This window comes from Microcaecilia unicolor, chromosome 3 (genome assembly GCF_901765095.1).
Source record: "Microcaecilia unicolor chromosome 3, aMicUni1.1, whole genome shotgun sequence".
In the NCBI taxonomy this organism is placed as follows: Eukaryota; Metazoa; Chordata; class Amphibia; order Gymnophiona; family Siphonopidae; genus Microcaecilia; species Microcaecilia unicolor.
This window is the reverse complement of record NC_044033.1, coordinates 246066471-246085608: the sequence shown is the minus strand read 5'-3', so window position 1 is coordinate 246085608 and position 19138 is coordinate 246066471. Positions and strand designations below refer to the sequence as shown.

At 45.2% G+C, this 19138-nt stretch overlaps 1 long non-coding RNA gene across 1 annotated transcript in view; it reads right to left on the bottom strand.

The window, feature by feature from the left end:
- Positions 1–225: 225 nt before the first annotated feature.
- Positions 226–19138, bottom strand: part of LOC115466430 — a 61327-nt gene continuing 42414 nt past the window's right edge. Inside the window, exons 2-3 of the long non-coding RNA XR_003941547.1 lie at positions 786–912; positions 226–248 (exon numbers count right to left, since the gene is read on the bottom strand). This is a non-coding gene — a long non-coding RNA (uncharacterized LOC115466430). The remainder of the gene's footprint in view (positions 249–785; positions 913–19138) is intronic.

Here is a 19138-nt window from a genome sequence, read left to right as displayed (position 1 = left end):
TAAGAGAAAATACATTAGAAGGAGTCATCAAAGATACAATAATACTAAATTAGGGAATAGACTTTAAGTCTCTAAATGCCTGGAGACTTTGGTCTGAAAATTCAGAGCCCTTCAAATCCAAAACATCTACTTACACTTCATGAGATCATCTGGGTTTCTTTCCCCTCCCACTCAAAATGTTGAGTGAAAATATTTCTCATCTTCCTTTTTAATCTTGACTATAACATCAGGATTAACAATTGAATAACCTGTAAGTAAGCAGGAAAATAGCATTTAAATTTGTATGTAGAAGCCCTGGGGAGGTTCCATCTGTTTCCTGTTGTGAACAAGCAGTGCATGAAAGTGTGTGTGTATACATACAAGTTCTGTATATGGAGCCCAAAAAATGATGCTGATAAAAATTGGAGCTAAACGCTATTCTATAAACAGTTCTCAGAGTTAGGCGCTGTTGATTGAATAGTGTTTTGCACCGGTATCTTCGACCAATTTTGGGTGCAAGGATTTACACCCACTGAAACCTGGCTTATATTCTTACACAGAAGAAGTTGTAGTTCTCAGGAAGAAGGGTCAAAATTTTGTTGTACAGAAAAGGGAGACAGATTGCAGCTGGTCTTGTATGAAGCCTCCAGTTTAAGGTAAACATTTTAGATTTTGCAACAGAAGTCAGGTCTCAATTGTAGGTGCCCACGGGACCTGGGACCTGGGATTTTTGCAGCTCTGATAAAATAACAGCACCCATTCCATTAATGTGCCCGTGTGGTAGATGATAAAAAAGACATATTTACCTCGTGATGTGAGGATGTCATGAATCTCCTTGATGACCTTCTTGTACAGCTCCTTCTGCCTTTCTCCCAGAAGGTCCCAGTCCGCTTCCAAGAAATAAGCAGAGACATCCTTGAATGTGACCAATGCCTAGAACAGCAGACAGGACACAGTCAACCAGTTTCATTATCATTATCATGTTTAAGTAATAGACTTTGTTATGTGATCTTTGAACAGATTTGTTAGAAACACTAGAAATATCTCATGTTGGCTGAGAGAAAGAATAGTGATGGCAGAGTTGGGGGAACAACTAGTTCTTTACGCCATTAATACAGTAATCAAACTTATATTCTTGCTCATACCACTATTTTATGTATTTATTTATTTTATTTATTGCATTTGTATCCCACATTTTCCCACCTACTTGCAGGCTCAATGTGGCTTACAGAGTTTGGTTATGACATAATCATTCCATGATATCCGATACAATTAGTAATGTACAAAGATTAAGTGAGGGAAGAAAGAAGGAAGATGTTAGGCAGGATAGAAGGTGGACTTTAAAAACTGGGTGAGTTGGTGATGTAATTTTGTAAGGCTATGGGTTCTCTTTGTAGGCCTTGTTGAAGAGATGTGTCTTCAAAGATTTGCGGAAGTTGGTTATTTCGTCAATAGCTTTCAGGGCTGTAAGTAATGCATTCCACAACTGCGTGCTCATGTAAGAGAAGGTGGTGGCATGTATCAGCTTGTATTTTAGTCTTTTACAGCTGGGGAAGTGCAGATAGAGAAATTTGCGGGATGATCTTATGGTGTTTCTGGGAGGCAGGTCCACAAGGTTTAGCATGTAGATTGGGGCGTCTGCATGGATGATTGTGTACAATCGTGTATATCTTGAACGCAACGCAAACTAAAGGAGGAAAAGCCTAAGAATATTTTACGCAAAGACTTATAGAGAAAAGTGACAAAAATCAAAACTTCATTGCTTCCCAGCTTGCACATTTTACATTTCAAACATATGCTCAGTAATTCCTATTAGTTAATTTTCTACTGGCTGCGTTTGAATGCCATTCTCTAAACATATTACAGAAAAATCTAACATCAGTAGATCTGGTAATTATAAGCAATCAGACTAATGATATAAAGAATAGAAAAGGTCACAGAACAGAGAGAAAGAAAGATTCTTAGTTGTAAAGAATTAGTTCTTACGAGGGGAGGGAGAAGTACCCCCTTCGGATAAAATACGCCATGGAAGGATCTGAAACTCTCTTTCCAGCATGGCAAGTTTTCAGAGTTTCTTTGTTTGCAAAGTACTTTTATAGGCCTGTGGTGAGAATCCACTTCTCCTCTACCCTGGAACAATCATAGGTGCTGCATATGTGCTGGAGGCTTGCAATTGGTGTCCTTGCCACACCTCTTCTCAGTAAATTACATTTGTAAGAATTATACCAGGCAGGTGAGTTGCCCCATCAGAGTCTGTTACCAGCCAGAAATTCCTGCATGTGGCTATCAGTAAAGAAAGATGGGGGATGGGAAGCGATGCTGCATACCTGAAGTACAACATTGTAGCTAAAAATGTATAGACAATTTGATCTACACGGCTTTTGTGATTTTTTTTTACAGTCAGAGCAGATTTATTACTACTATTAATCATTTCTATAGTGCTACAAGACGTACGCAGCGGTGTACACATTACATACAGATGCTTTCTTTGTCCCTAGAGGGCTCATAATCTAAGTTTTCTGTACCTGCATGCATTTTTTGGTCCCTGAAGCAGAGTTGTGAAACGTGTCGGACCAAGCTGGGAAGCATTTCACAGTCAAAAATTGAATCACTATTGTTTAAGATAAGTTTTGATTTGTAATAAGTACTTTCATAAAATACGATGACATGAAGGAGGTGGTTTTCATGCCTATGACACATATTGATACTGATTTGCTTTTGCCCTGGAATATTTTGAGGCTTTTCTTCCTTCAGTTTATGATTATAATAGTGGTATTAGCAAGAATATAATCTTGATGTTTGAGTGCCACTAACCTCTTCTACATATAATTGTTTGACAATAATTTCTAAGTATCTGACTGCATCCTCATGTACATTCTTGTAATTTTCCATAGAAGCTTTCTGTAACTTTCCTTAGCTCTGGACATGAGCTCAGAGCCTATAAAAGGGAGGGGTTGTCACAGTAAGGTGGGGGTTAATCTGTGAGTAACGTACGGACTGCGCAGAAGTCTTGATCCTGGTCCAAAGCTCCTAGCTCTCGCTGTACCGGGCCCCCCAAGCTGATGATAAGAGCCTGGATGATGAAGACCAGTGATGATTGTATGTATTTATATTATTGCTTCATTTCCTGGTTTAAAGAACTCTTTGCATTGCTTAGATGTAGAGACCAGTGATGTAATGATTGTTTATGTGCTAACCATTATGTGTGTGTGTGTTGTATATATATATATATATATATATATATATATATATATATATAAACCATTGTAGAATTTAGCTCCTCTAATAAAGGTTTTCATTTACTTATTATGACTTTACAAGAATCCATGGTAATTATTGAGGCAGTCTGTGTAGTGAGACAGTCTGTAAATCCGTAGCATTAACCAATGACAAATTATCTCTCCTCCATCTGAGGAAAACGAAACAGAAGAGAGCAGTCACACAACACCCACACAGTAAAGTGTGCAAGAAAAGCGTTTTAAACATATTCTTTATTAAAACATCACAGGACACCGTGTGAGTCATTTTATGCCATTGCAAGTTGCTTTTCTGATTAAAGGTTTTTAATGTGAGAAATGCTTCAAACGGTTTACGTTTCATGTGAATCACTATTGGGCTCATTTTCACAGGAGAAAAATATCCAAAAAGTGGCACAAGTCTGCATTTGGATGTTTTTCTCAAAAAAACGTCCAAATCAGCATTTTTGAACCCTATTTTTAGACGTTTTTCTCTGAAGTCAAATCAGAAGTGCATCCAAATCTCAAGGGGGAGTGCCAGGGGCATGTTCAGGGCAGAACTTGGGCGTTCCTAAGACTTAGACATTTTCCGTTTTGAGCTAGACCTGTTTTTATAAAAAATAGCTGCAGTGGGAATTGAACCCACTTCCCCAGGATCACGGTCTGCTGCACTAAGCACTACTCCTCCACTCCAGACAAAAAGCTGCCCCAAATGACCAGATGACCACTGGAGTGAATCACCCCTAGTGGTCACTAACCCCCTCCCACCCCCCAAAAATGTGATTATAAATATTACTTTCCAGCCTCAGATCCATTATAGAGTAGTCTAGTACTATTACTACTACTACTATTTAACATTTCTAAAGCGCTACTAGGGTTACGCAGCGCTGTACAATTTAACAAAGAAGGTCAGTCCCTGCTCAAAGGAGCTTACAATCTAAAGGACAAAAAGTGCAGTCAATCAAATTGGGGGCAGTCTAGATTTCCTGGATAGAGGTACAATGGTTAGGTGCCGAAAGCAACATTGAAGAAGTAGGCTTTGAGCAAGGATTTGAAGATGGGCAGGGAGGGGGCCTGGCATATGGGCTCAGGGAGTTTATTCCAAGCATAGGGTGAGGCAAGGCAGAAAGGGCGGAGCCTGGAGTTGGCAGTGGTGGAGAAGGGTACTGAGAGGAGGGATTTGTCCTGTGAGCAGAGGTTACGGGTAGGAGTGTAAGGGGAGATGAGGGTAGAGAGGTAATGAGGGGCTGCAGATTGAGTGCATTTGTAGGTTAGTAGGAGAAGCTTGAACTGTATGTGGTACCTAATCGGAAGCCAGTGAAGTGACTTGAGGAGAGGGGTGATATGAGTATATCGGTCTAGGCGGAAGATAAGACGGGCAGCAGAGTTCTGAAAGGATTGAAGGGGGGATAGATGGTTAAGTGGGAGGCCAGTGAGGAGTAGGTTGCAGTAGTCACGGCGAGAGGTGATGAGAGAGTGGATGAGAGTTCGGGTGGTGTGCTCGGAGAGGAAGGGGCGAATTTTGCTGATGTTATAGAGAAAGAAGCGACAGGTCTTGGCTTTCTGCTGGATATGTGCAGAGAAGGAGAGAGAGGAGTCGAAGATGACTCCGAGGTTGTGGGCAGATGAGACGGGGAGGATGAGGGTGTTGTCGACTGAAATAGAGAGTGGAGGGAGAGGAGAAGTGGGTTTGGGTGGAAAGACAATGAGCTTGGTCTTGGCCATGTTCAGTTTCAGGTGGCGGTTGGACATCCAGGCAGCAATGTCGGATAAGCAGGACGATACTTTGGCCTGGGTTTCCACAGTGATGTCTGGTGTGGAGAGATAAAGCTGGGTGTCATCAGCATAAAGATGATATTGGAAACCATGAGATGAGATCAGCGAGCCCAGGGAAGAGGTGCAGATTGAAAAAAGAAGGGGTCCAAGGACAGATCCCTGAGGAACTCCAACAGAGAGTGGGATGGGGTGGAGGAAGATCCATGAGAATGTACTCTGAAGGTACGGTGGGAGAGATAAGAGGAGAACCAGGAGAGGACAGAGCCTCAGAATCCAAATGAGGATAGTGCAGCAAGAAGTAAATTATGATTGACAGTGTCAAAAGCGGCAGATAGGTCGAGGAGGATGAGGATGGAGTAGTGACCTTTGGATTTGGCAAGGAACAAGTCATTACAGACTTTAGTGAGTGCCGTTTCTGTCGAGTGTAGAGGGCGAAAACCGGATTGAAGTGGATCAAGGATGGCATGAGAGGAGAGAAAATCAAGGCAGCGGCTTTGAACAGAGCGTTCAAGTATCTTGGACAGGAAGGGTAGGAGGGAGATGGGGTGGTAGTTGGAAGGACAGGTAGGGTCTAGTGATGGTTTTTTGAGAAGTGGTGTGGCAACAGCATGCTTGAAGGTGTCAGGGACAGTTGCAGTGGAGAGAGAGAGGTTGAGGATATGACAGATGGGGGGGGGGCGTGACAGTGCAAGTAGTGGTGTAGTGCACTGCAGACAGGTGGACCCAGGCCTCTACCTCCCAATACCTGTTACACTTGTGGAAGAAACTGTGAGCCCTCCAAAACCACCAGAAATCCACTGTACCCACATATTGGTGCTCCCTTCACCTGTAAGGGCGGTGTACAGTTGGGGGTAGTGGGTATTTGGGGGCTCAGCAGACAAGGTAAGGGAGCAATGGTGAGATGTGTTACTGGCAGCATTTCATAAAGCCCTATTGCTTTCCTGGGATGTCACTTTTCCACTATTCTACCTGTTGCCAAGCTTTCTATTATTTTTTTTTTTTATAACATCTGAGCCTCATGTAAATGGTTTCATCCCTGTGTGGATTCTCTGATGCCGTGGTGTGTTTACCTTCTGACCAAGGATTTTACTACATTCTATACATGCAAATGGTTTCTCTCCTGTGTGGACTGTCTGATGCACTTTGAGATTTACATTATAACTAAAGCTTTTACCACACTTAGAACATGTGAATGGTTTCACTCTATTGTGGATTTTTTAATGGATTTTGTACGTTTTACATTTGGACGTTTTTTTGTTTGAAAATGGACCGAAAATAAAACGTCCAAATCACAAAACGTTTTTCCAAACAGTATTTTCAAAAGGAAAGGATAGACTTTTTTTTTGTTGTAGTTGTTGTTGAAAATGACCTTCTTTCCTTTTCAGATTGTGGACGTTTTTTGTAAAACGCCCAAATTAAGACTTAGACGTCATATCAAAAATGCCCCTCCACATGACATTGCAGCTCGGTTTTGATTCTGAAACATTTATCAAAATCAGAACTGTTAAAATACATTCTCTCCTATATGACTCATTTGGAAAATTTGCAAATGGGCTTTTTCAAAGTATTTATAAGGTTTTTCTTTCATGTGAGTCACTATGTGCCATTACAGCTGAGCTTCACTCAATGTGGAAATGAAAAAGAGTAAGACCTTTCTTCCCAAGGACTGTCTTCCGTAACCTGGTACAATCAATGGTACTCAGTCATCTAGACTACTACAATGCACTCTACGCTGGCTGCAAAGAGCAAATAATCAAGAAACTTCAGACAGCCCAGAACACTGCAGCTAGACTCATATTCAGTAAAACAAAATATGAAAGTGCAAAACCCCTACAAGAAAAGCTACACTGGCTCCCACTTAAAGAACGCATCACGTTCAAAATATGTACCCTAGTCCACAAAATCATTCACGGAGATGCCCCTGCCTACATGTCAGACCTGATAGACTTACCACCCAGGAATGCTAAAAAATCATCCCGCACATTCCTCAACCTTCACTTCCCTAACTGTAAAGGTCTAAAATACAAACTAATGCACGCATCAACCTTTTCCTACCTGAGTACACAATTCTGGAACGCGCTGCCACGCAACTTTAAAACGATCTATGAACTAACTAACTTCCGCAAACTACTGAAGACCCATCTCTTTAACAAGGCATACCACAAAGATCAACAAATGTGAACTCCTCTACATATATCCAGTATATTCTTACTATATTTACTTATTATACTAATATCATACTTTTTCTTTATCATGTTTACCCAAGATCCTTCCATAATACTAATTGTTTATCTTATTATATATTTCCACTATTCATGATGTATTGTAAGCCACATTGAGCCTGCAAAGAGGTGGGAAAATGTGGGATACAAATGCAATAAATAAATAAATAAAACATGTTTAGAACATTAACTTGCTTACTGTATGAGTCATTTCATGTCATTGCAGCATAACCTTGCTTGTAAAAATATTTATAGCATTCAGGAACATTTAAATAGTTTCTCTCCTGTATGACTCCTTCTCTCCCATATGAGTCCGTGCATGCCTATTCTGCTCACCAATGTTTGTGAAACATCACATTCTGAGATTAAATGTTTTTTTTCTCCTGTATGAGTCCAACATTTTTCACATTCTGAACAGTGAAATCGTTTCTCTCCCATAAGAATTTCCGTGTAATTTTCAACTCAAACTTGCCTATGAAACTCACATTCTGAACAGTTAAATGGTTTTTCTCCTTTATATTTTATGCCATTTCAGCTCACCATTGCTTCTGAAACATTTATCACATTCCAAACAAATTCTTTCTTTCACTTATGACTCTTTTCGTGCTGTTTTACGTCACAATTGCTTTTGAAACATTGCTCACATTCTGAAGTTAAATGGTTTCTCTCCAGTATATGTCCTTTCATGCATTTTCAACTTGCCTTTGCTTCTGAAACATTTCTTACATTCTGAACACTTAAATGGTTTCTCTTCAGTGTTGATTCCTTTTGTGCAGTTTCAACTGCTCCTTGGTTATGAAACATTTCTCTCACATTCTGAACAGTTAAATGTTTTTTTTTTTCTCCTGTATGAATCCTTTTCTGCTGTTTCAGGTCATTCGCCCATTTGAAACCTTTATCACATTCTAAACAATTAAATGGTTTCTCTCCCATATGGTAAAATTATGTATCATACCTGATAATTTTCTTTCCATTAATCATAGCAGATCAATCCATAGACTGGTGGGTTGTGTCCATCTACCAGCAGGTGGAGATAGAGAGCAATCTTTTGCCTCCCTATATGTGGTCATGTGCTGCCGGAAACTCCTCAGTATGTCAATATCAAAGCTCCATCCACAGGATTCAGCACTTAGAGAATTACACCCACACAGGGACACTCTGCCCAGCTCACCACCGCCGAAGCGGGGGAGGGGAATCCGTCCAGCTCATCCCCGCGAAGCGGGGGAGGGACACCACACCCGCCGATTGCGGGGGGATCTGGCTTATCCTGCTACCGCAACCGCGGGAGGAGCTGGCTTACCCCAACACCGCCGAAGCGGGAGGGATACAAAGCTACCCTACTGCCGCAGGAAGCAGGAGGGAGCGCCGGCATAATTTAGTTATCAATCCAGCCACCGCCGAAACGGGGGGAGAGGAATGCAGCAGCTCACTGTAACACAAAATTGTTTCAACTCAAGGAAAATCCAGTTGGAGGAACTTGAACACGAAGTCTTCTTGAACAGGAACTGAAGATTAAACTGGAAACTGAAATATAACCAGAACAAAAAACAATACAGATGTCCGGGCGGGGCTATGGATTGATCTGCTATGATTAATGGAAAGAAATTTATCAGGTATGATACATAATTTTACCTTCCATTTCATCAAGCAGATCAATCCGTAGACTGGTGGGATGTACCGAAGCTGTACTCACCCAGGGCGGGACCTAGAAATCCCTGAACGCAACACTGAAGCTCCAAACTGGGCCTCGGTCCGAGCAGCCACATCCAGGCGGTAATGTCGTGAGAAGGTATGAGCCGACGCCCAAGTTGCCGCTCTACAAATCTCTTCCAAGGAGACAGATCTGGACTCTGCCAACGATGCCGCCTGTGCTCTAGTAGAGTGCGCCTTCAGCTGAATAGGCGGAGGCTTCCCTGCAGCCACATAAGCAACTGTAATCGCCTCCTTGACCCAACGTGCTACAGTAGGTTTAGATGCCTGAAGGCCTGCGAACAGCACGAACAGGTGATCCAACTTCCGGAAGTCATTGGTCACTTCCAAGTATCTGATGATGACTCGTCTCACATCCAGACATTTGAGAGCAGGGTACTCCTTTGGGTAGTCCTCCCTACGAAAGGATGGTAGACAGAGCTGCTGACTCACATGGAAGCGAGAAAACAATCTTGGGCAAAAGGAAGGCACTTGGCGAATCGACACTTCCTGCCTCAGTGAACCGCAGGAACGGCTCTCGGCACGAGAGTGCCTGGATCTCAGAAACTCTTCTGGCTGAAGTGATGGCTACCAAAAAGACCGCTTTCAACGTCAGGTCCTTCAGTGATGCCCTCGACAAGGGCTCAAAGGGTGGTTTCTGCAAGGCCCGTAGCACCAGATTGAGGTTCCAAGTAGGCACTATCGAGCGCAGAGGAGGGCGCAGGTGATTAACTCCTTTGAGAAAGCGCACCACATCCGGCTGTGACGCCAGGAAGGCACCCTTCAGACGGCTCCTGAAGCAAGCCAGAGCCGCCACCTGGACTTTCAGCGAACTGAGTGACAGGCCTTTCTCCAGACCTTCTTGCAGGAATGCCAACACCGAAGATATTGGAGCAGTGGAGGGCGATAGAGCGCCTGCCTTGCACCACGATGCAAAGGTACGCCAAATCCTGGCATAAGTAGTAGAAGTAGAGCGCTTCCTCGCTCTCAGCATAGTGGCGATAACCTTGTCTGAGAAGCCCTTCTTCCTCAGCTGCTTCCGCTCAAGAACCAGGCCGTAAGACCAAAGGGGGAGGGATCCTCCATCACCACGGGACCCTGATGCAAGAGGCCCCGCTCCGCTGGCAGCCTCAGAGGACCGTCCACTGAGAGCCTGATTAAGTCCGCATACCAGGGACGTCTGGGCCAATCCGGACCCACTAGGATCACCCGGCCCGGATGCTTTGCCACCCGGCCTAGCACTCTGCCCAACATGGGCCAGGGCGGGAACACGTAGAGAAGCTCCTGTGCCGGCCACTGCTGGAGAAGAGCATCGACTCCCAGACATCAAGGGTCCCATCCTCTGCTGAAGAACCGCGGCACTTGGCAATTGGCTGAGGACGCCATCAGATCCAGGCTCGGCTGGCCCCAGCGCCTCGTGATGTCCGAGAACGCCCGATCCGAGAGCTGCCACTTTCCGGGATCCAAATTATGGTGACTGAGGAAGTCCACCTTGACATTCATGACTCCCGCAATGTGGGCCGCTGACAGCTGTTCCAGGTTCGCTTCCGCCCACAGGCATAGCTTCATGGCCTCCTTGGCTAGAGGGGCTCTCCTGGTACCTCCCTGGCGATTGACATATGCCACTGCCATGGCATTGTCCGACAGGACCCATACTGGCCTCAGCACCAGGACCGGAGAAACTCCAGAAGCTCCAGCCGAATGGCTCGGAGTTCCAGGAGGTCGATAGACCGCTTCGCTTCTGCAGGTGTCCACAACCCCTGAGCTGTCCTTCCCAGGCAGTGGGCTCCCCAGTCAGTCAGGCAGGCGTCCGTCATGACGACCACCCACTCTGGGGTCGTGAGAGGCATTCCTGCGGACAGCTTGTCTGGTCTCAGCCACCAACCCAGCGCCTTGCGCACCGTTGGATCCAAGGGAAGGCATGCAGCGTAATCTTCCGATACTGGAGTCCATCGCCGCAGCAGAGAGTGCTGTAGGGGTCTCATATGGGCCCTGGCGCAGGGCACTACTTCCATCGTGGCCGTCATGGAGCCCAAGAGCTGCACGTAGTCCCAAGCTCGGAAAGTGGAGGCTGTTAGGAACTGGTCCACCTGGGCCCGAAGCTTGCCTGCTGAGATAGAGAACATACTGTGGAGTTTCCGGCAGCACATGACCATATATAGGGAGGCAAAAGATTGCTCTCTATCTCCACCTGCTGGTAGATGGACACAACCCACCAGTCTATGGATTGATCTGCTTGATGAAATGGAATTATTTATTTATTTATTTGTTGCATTTGTATCCCACATTTCCCCACCTATTTGCAGGCTCATATGACTCTTTTCATGCCGTTTCAGCTCACCATTCCTTTTTAAACATTTCTCACATTCTGAACAGTGAAATGGTTTCTCTAAAGAATGAATCCTTTTGTACTGTTTTAGCTCGGCCTTGCTTTTGAAACTTTGTTCATATTTTGAACAGTTAAATGGGGTTTTTTTCTCCTGTATGTGTCCTTTATGCAATTTCAGCTTGCCTTTCGTTATGAAACATTTCTCACATTCTGAACAGTGAAATGGTTTCTCTGAGAAATTAATCTTTTTGTGTTGTTTTAGCTCGGTGCTGCTTTTGAAACTTTTCTCACATTCTAGACACTTACATAGTCTGTCCCCCACATGACTGCTTTCATGTTTCAGGTTTTTCTTTGGTCTGTTTAATCTTTCTCCTTCCTGGGCTGCTGCTTTCACAGTGGTTGGTATTATGCTACTGCTACTTCCCTCACAGCCAGCTGAAGGATCTGTGCTGTCCCTTGAGGGGTCTTCGTGTTTCCATTCCTCTTTCTGCTGCTCACCACACATTCTCACCCTTTCATTATCATTCCTAAATCCATCATCTGTTGGATTAAAGAAAAATGAGTATGATCCTTAATTTTACAGCTATGGAAAATCATATACTTAAAAGGTAGGTAGTTGAGAGGTGCAAAAGCGAGAAGGCTGAGCTCTGGCCCCCAGAAAACCCACTGGAGCACCTGGGACAGAGGTAGACCCGGGAGGAGGGGGGAAGGGAAGGAGGGATCTTGGTCAGGAGGGTGGGAGAGGGCTCAGAGGCCCGATACGTAGTAGTTCACATCCTGTGTGAGCCAGTCAGCACTCGCATAATAACCCTGTGCTTCCTTCCTAATGCAGCCCCTGTAACACCCCTGACCTGCCCACTTTTTTTGTGAGCGATCAGAGGCGATATTCAGAGCTACACTAGCCTCAAAATATGTCTATAAATGTCCTGTGCAGCTCCCTTTAAGGAAACACCAAAGCAGACACTAAAAGGTCCAAACCAGTCTTTATTAAGCAAATCCTGACGTGGCCAAGTTTCGCCAAAAAGACTGCAGTAGGGGTAACCATCAATAAATAATAAAAGATAAATAAAACCAAAACATAATTATAAAAAACAACAAAAATAAATAATTAAAAACAATTACAAGCATATGGGTATAAAAATAAAAACAACATATACAAGACATGCCTTTTGTGGTCCATAAAGAAATTAAGAAGTCATAAAATAGGCACAAATAAAAGAAATAAGAACATATGCAAAAGAGCTTAGCACTCAAATCAAAAACTGACACCAACTTTACTTGTCTTGGTGGGTAAAATTGAAGCTCTAAAAATGGTACTAGCACCGAAACTTAATTACATCTTTTTTTTTTTTTAATATTTTATTTTTATTGACTTTTATAATACATTTACTCATACAACATAAATGTCAGAAAAAAAGAAATAGAAATTGTCAGAATATTACAAATCATGAAATAATCCAAAATACTTTTAGACCCACAATTATCGGGCAAGAAACAAGGAATAAAAAGAAAAAAAAAGGAAATATACAACATAGTCAAAGAGCGGTGTTATGCAATTACTCACAGCCGAATATCAGCGTATCAGCCTATTGAACATTCAAGGTTGAGTTTCTCTACTTTCTCTAGAACTAATAAAAACCTTCATTTTTTGGGGTTCAAGAAACATATATGTGACTGAATCAATAGATATAATGCAGCGACATGGAAATTTTAATACAAATAAAGCACCTAGGGCAATTGCTCTAGGTCTCAAACTCATAAACTCTCGTCTCCGCAATTGAGTATCTTTGTTTAAATCTGGATATATGCGAACTTGTTCTCCAAGAAATTTCTCATTTAAATGTTTAAAATATAATTTGAAAATATTATTTCTGTCGAACTCTATCGCAAATGATACCAAAGGGGTTGTCCTCTCTGTCACAGTGTCCAGTGAGTTCTCCAAAAAAGCTGTTAAATTTTCAAGCTGACTTTGGGCAGCCAAGGGGTCCGGCTTCTTAATCCCAGTTAAATATTGAACCTTATTAATAAGTGGAAAAGCCTCTGCAGGAATTTTAAGTATTTCCTGGAAATATCTGCGAAGCATATCTATAGGTGAGGTCAAAGGAGCTTTAGGAAAATTTATGAACCGTAGGTTGTTCTTCCTCCCCTGATTGTCCAAATATTCTATTTTCCTCTTCAATATGCCCCTTTCTTTAGAGACCTCTCCTGAAAACAACTGCAAAGTAGAGAGTTCAGCCTTTAAACTTTCAACTTGATTATCTTGAGCTTGAATTTTCTCCACTAAATTCTGCTGTGATTGTTTTAAATCCGAAATTTCTTTAGTGAAAGAGTTAGTTACCTTAGTTAGTAGGGAATTCATCCCCTGAAGTACGTCCCATAGGGAGTCCAAGGTTACTACAGCAGGTTTTATCATCTCCGAGGCACCAATGGTAGTAGCTCCCGCAAGCGTGGGGGTCGAGGTGGCATTAACCCTCCAACTTTCCGTTGTTCCCGCTATCGGGGCAAATATCGCCGAGGTACCTCCTGGGAGCGCTTTGCTACTCTCCTCTCCGGGAGCTGAACGAGGCGTTCCTGCCTCGGAGTTAAAACTACTTCCGGGTCGCGGAGGTGCTGTATTTTCGAGCGGGCTCAACGAGACCGCTCCTTCGCTGTGACCCAGGGAAACATCCACGGGTACATCCGAGGTGAGTGCTTGCATAACTTGTGGGAGAATGCCAACTTGCTCCAGGGTCAACTGCCGGGGAGCGGGAATAATTCCAGGTACCGAGGAGGACGGTCCTCTGGGTTTCCCCTTCCTCTTCCCCATATCCTGGGGTAGAAATTACTCGCCAGAAGATTTCCCTGCAAAGAGCTCTCTCTCACGCTTCCGCTCTAGTCCGCCCTTAATTACATCTTTTGTATGGTTCCTATATTATTTAAAGATTCGTTTTATAAAAAACAATGTGTTAATTTCTAGATTCCTTTGGAAATCCTCCGTGCCTCGTATTGCCATTAAAAACTTCAGCTTCCTAAAACTATACCAAGTCTTACCATTTAGCCTTTCAGATATCTCAGGTCAAACAGTGGTACTCATCATCTTTTTCACATGATATTCCTAGATAGGTAATTTTTGAAAAAGAAAAAATATTTCCTCTACCTCTGAGCTTACTTCCAACTATGAACAGGTTTCGTTATGATGCAGACCACCACTTGATATTAAAGAATTCCACACATTCAATAAATCTTGTTTGTTCTCTTTTAAATTTTAAATGGTCAAACTGCATGGATATTTCCATTTGGCATAACTCTATGTTTTCAAGTTAAAATATCTCCTAAACTTTGTAAAATATGGTTTTGTGCCAATATTTGGTCACCAGTTCAGTTGTTGTCAGGCGTTAACATTATTCCTTTTCAGAATTTCTGCACCTGCTATAATATCCCTCATTCACACAGAGCCTTTTGGGATCATCACAATCAGGATTTCGATCCAACCACGGTACCGAAATAGTACTAATCACTCTCCTAACCAAATTCAAACAAGCAATTGCAACTGGCAACAGCATACTTCTACAATTCGACATGTCCAGCGCGTTCGACATGGCAAGCCATAAAATACTATTAAACATCCTAGAATACTTCAGGATTGGAGGAAGTTACTCAGCTGGCTCAAAGCCTTCCTAACCGCAAGAACATACCAAGTGATATCAAATTTGAATACATTAACAGCATGGAAACCAGAATGCGGAGTACCCCAAGGACCACCGCTTTCACCGACCCTTTTCAACCTCATGATGACACCTCTAGCCAAATCACTATCCAACCAAGGCCTTAACCCATACATCTACGCAGAGGATGGGAAAATTAGGTTCTTACCATGATAATTTTCTTTCCTTTAGTCATAGCAGATGAAGCCATTACGTATGGGTTGTGTCCATCAACCAGCAGGGGGAGATAGAGAGCACTCAACTTTTCACAGTGCCTCATGGCCAGCCAGCTCCACTGCCTCTTCAGTATTTGAAGCTTCCAAAGCAGTATGGCAAACCGCAATGGGAATAACATGAACTTTCCTCACAGCGAACGATGGCCCCTTAACAAGGGCATAAACTCAACAAAAGGAGGGAATGAACTCATCCTCCTGGAGGGAATAAACTCATCCTCCACTTTGTATAAACAGAGGGAATACTTGCATCCTCCTGGAGGGAATAAACTCATCCTCCCAAAACATGAACTGGAGGGAATGAACTCATCCTCCTATAACTGTAACAAGAATCCTGAAGACTGCTTTCCAACTCCCCAAGGAAGGAAGTTACTTCAGGAAACAAGAACAGCACCTAAAATCAGAATCACTGCAATACAGACAATCATACAGGGAGGGCTCATGGCTTCATCTGCTATGACTAAAGGAAAGAAAATTATCATGGTAAGAACCTAATTTTCCCTTCCTTGTCATCAAGCAGATGAAGCCATTACGTATGGGATGTAACAAAGCAATCCTTAAATAGGGTGGGAACAAGCCACACCATGCGCTAGCACCTGTGCTCCAAAACGCGCATCCCTCCTGGCAGCCACATCCAGCCTGTAATGTCGGGCGAAAGAGAGCTTAGAAGCCCATGTTGCAGCACTGCAAATCTCATGAAGAGATAGTGCTCCAGTTTCCGCCCAGGAAGAGGAAATCGCTCTTAAAGGCTTCAGGCGGAGCCCGGCCAGACAGCAGATATGCTGAAAAGATAGCTTCTTTGAGCCAACGGGCACTAGTGGCTTTAGACGCTGAAGACCCTCTGCGAGGACCTGCAAACAGCACAAAAAGATGATCAGAGGTCCTGAAAGAATTTGTAATTCGCAGATACTGCACCAGAGTCCTGCGCACATCCAAAAGGTGCAACTGCCCAAATGAATCTGGAAACTCCTCCTCAACAAAGGAGGGAAGAAAAACAGGCTGGTTTAGGTGAAACGCTGAAACCACCTTAGGCATGAAGGAAGGCACGGTCCGAACCGTGACCCCTGACTCTGAGAATTGCAGAAAAGGGTCTCTACAGGACAGCGCCTGGAGCTCTGACACCCGTTTTGCCGGGTAATTGCCACTAAAAAGACGGCCTTCAGTGTCAAATCTTTCTCTGAAGCACGCCGAAGCGGTTCAAAGGGAGCCCCCTGAAGGGCCTTCAATACTAACCCCAGGTTCCAAGCTGGACATGGTGCCCGCACGGGAGGACGGAGCCAAAGCACCCCTCTAAGAAACCGTGCCACATCTGGATGAGCAGCTAAGGACATGCCTTCAATCTTGCCACGCAGGGAGGCCAATGCTGCCACTTGCACCCGCAGGGAATTATAGGCCAAGCCTTTGTGTACACCATCCTGCAAAAAGTCCAGAATCGGCGAGACAGGAGCCTGCAACGGAGAAAGCGCTCTTGAAACACACCAGACTTCAAACTGGCGCCAAATCCTGGCATAAGCCACAGAAGTGGAGCACTTACGGGCCTGCAGGAGAGTGGAAATTACCTTATTTGAGTAGCCTTTATCTCTCAATTGCGCCCTTTCAATCGCCATGCCATAAGACCAAAGCGGCAGGCGTCCTCCATGGCCACCGGACCCTGTGACAACAGGTGCAGAACCAGAGGTAACGGAAAGGGAGCCTCCAACAGCATCTGTCGGAGGTCCGCATACCAAGGCCTCCTGGGCCAATCCGGGGCGATGAGCACCACTTCTCCTGGATGCAGCCGAATCCGCAGGAGCACTCGCCCTATCAAGGGCCACGGAGGGAAGACATACAGCAAGCCCAGGGGCCAGGGTTGAGCCAAGGCATCCAACCCGGCAGAGCGAGGATCCCTCCGTCTGCTGAAGAAGCACGGGACTTTGGCATTGGAACTGGTCGCCATAAGATCCATCACTGGCTTGCCCCATTTGGCACATATCTGCAGGAATACATCGTCTGCTAGTTCCCACTCCGCTGGATCTATCTGATGCCTGCTTAGATAGTCGGCTTGCACGTTGCTCTGACCTGCAATGTGAGCTGCTGACAGGGACTGTAGATGCAGCTTGGCCCAGTGGCAAATTTGTTCGGCCTGCGCAGCTAGAGCTCTGCACTGAGTGCCGCCTTGTCGATTTATGTAGGCCACTGCTGTTGATGCCCGACATCACCCGGACAGCCAATCCTTCCAGGGTCACTTGAAAGGCCAGAAGAGCCAGAAACACCGATTTCAACTCCAGGCGGTTGATAGACCACTCCGACTCGTCGGGCGTCCACAGACCCTGGGCATGCTTCCCCTGGCAATGTGCGCCCCAGCCCTTCAGGCTGGCATCTGTCACCACTAGGCACCAATCAGGGAGCGCCAGCGGCATTCCCCGCCGCAACATGCTGTCCGAGAGCCACCACTCCATACTGAGGTGAGCCGCAGGGAGCCAAGAAAGTCTGCACTGATAATCCTGAGATACTGAAGACCATCGTTGAAGTACAGAATACTTTAGAGGTCTCAGGTGCGCTCTCGCCCATGGCACCACTTCCAAGGTGGCCGTCATCGATCCCAACAGCTGGACAATGTCCCAAGCTCGCGGGCGGGGCATCCTCAGGAGCAGATGGACCTGATTCTGAAGTTTGCACCGCCTTTGCTCGGGAAGAAACACATAGCCCGAGGCTGTGTCGAACCTGGCCCCCAAATATTCTAGAGATTGCGAGGGGGTCAGGTAACTTTTGGCCATATTGACGACCCAGCCCAGAGATTGAAGGACTGAAACCACTCTGGCTGTAGCTAGATGACTCTCTTTTTCTGAGTCTGCTCTGATGAGCCAGTCGTCTAGGTACGGGTGAACCCGGATACCCTCTCACCTGAGAAAGGCAGCTACTACCACCATTACCTTGGAGAAGGTTCAGGGAGCTGTGGCGAGGTCAAAAGGCAAGGCCCGAAACTGGAAATGTTTTCCCAACACCGCAAACCGCAGAAATTTCTGGTGCGGGGGCCAAATTGGTATGTGCAAGTAAGCTTCTTTCAGGTCCAAAGACATGAGAAACACTCCTGGCTATACCGCCGCAATGATGGAGCGCAGGGTTTCCATGTGAAAATGCCGCACTCTTAAGGACTTGTTTAGCTCTTTTAAGTCCAGGATCGGGCGAAAAGACCCGCCTTTTCGTGGCACCACAAAGTAAATGAAGTAGCGGCCTAGACCTTGTTCGGCGGGAGGCACCGGGGTCACAGCCCCTATCTGGCACAGACTGTGCAAAGTCTCCTCTACCGCCGCCCGTTAGGCGGCAGAACCGCATCGGGACTCCACAAACACGTCTCTCACCAGGGTATCGAATTCTATTCGGTACCTGTCTCTGATCAGGTCCAAGACCCACTGATCTGCGGAGATTTTGGCCCACTCCTCGAAAAAGAGGGAAACGAGGAGGGGGCCGGCGCACCATCATTGAGAGGGTCGCCCCTGAACTCTAGGCCTTGAACTGGCAGCTACGGAACGTTTGTCCGAGTGAAAGGAGTTTCTCTGCTGAAAGTGGGCAGGCAAAGTGAACCCAGCAGCACGCCCCGGGCTGTACCTTCTAGCTTCATGGAAGCGAGGTCTGTAAGAGGAGCGGACCGCCTGACCCTTAGAGGAAGGCTTCGGCCTATCTTCGGGCAAGTGCTGAGGTTTGGAATCCCCCAGGCCTTTAACAATGTTTTCCAGCTCCTCACCAAACAGGAGAAGGCCGATCTTCTAGAGGAGTCAAGATGGCGATCCGAGCTTGAGAGGGCGTCGGAGTGCGCTGCAATTCTCCGATTTTACTTTGAACTCTGCTACAATATGCCTCATACTAAGAAAAAGGGGGTGGTTAAGGGTTTTGAATCGTCAGCCCCTATACCTACCCCCACTCAGCAAACGCTGCGACGCTTCTTATCGAGCACCCCAGTTGGAACTGGCGAGAGGGACCCTGCAGTCAGAACGTCCGGAGGAGCGGCGTT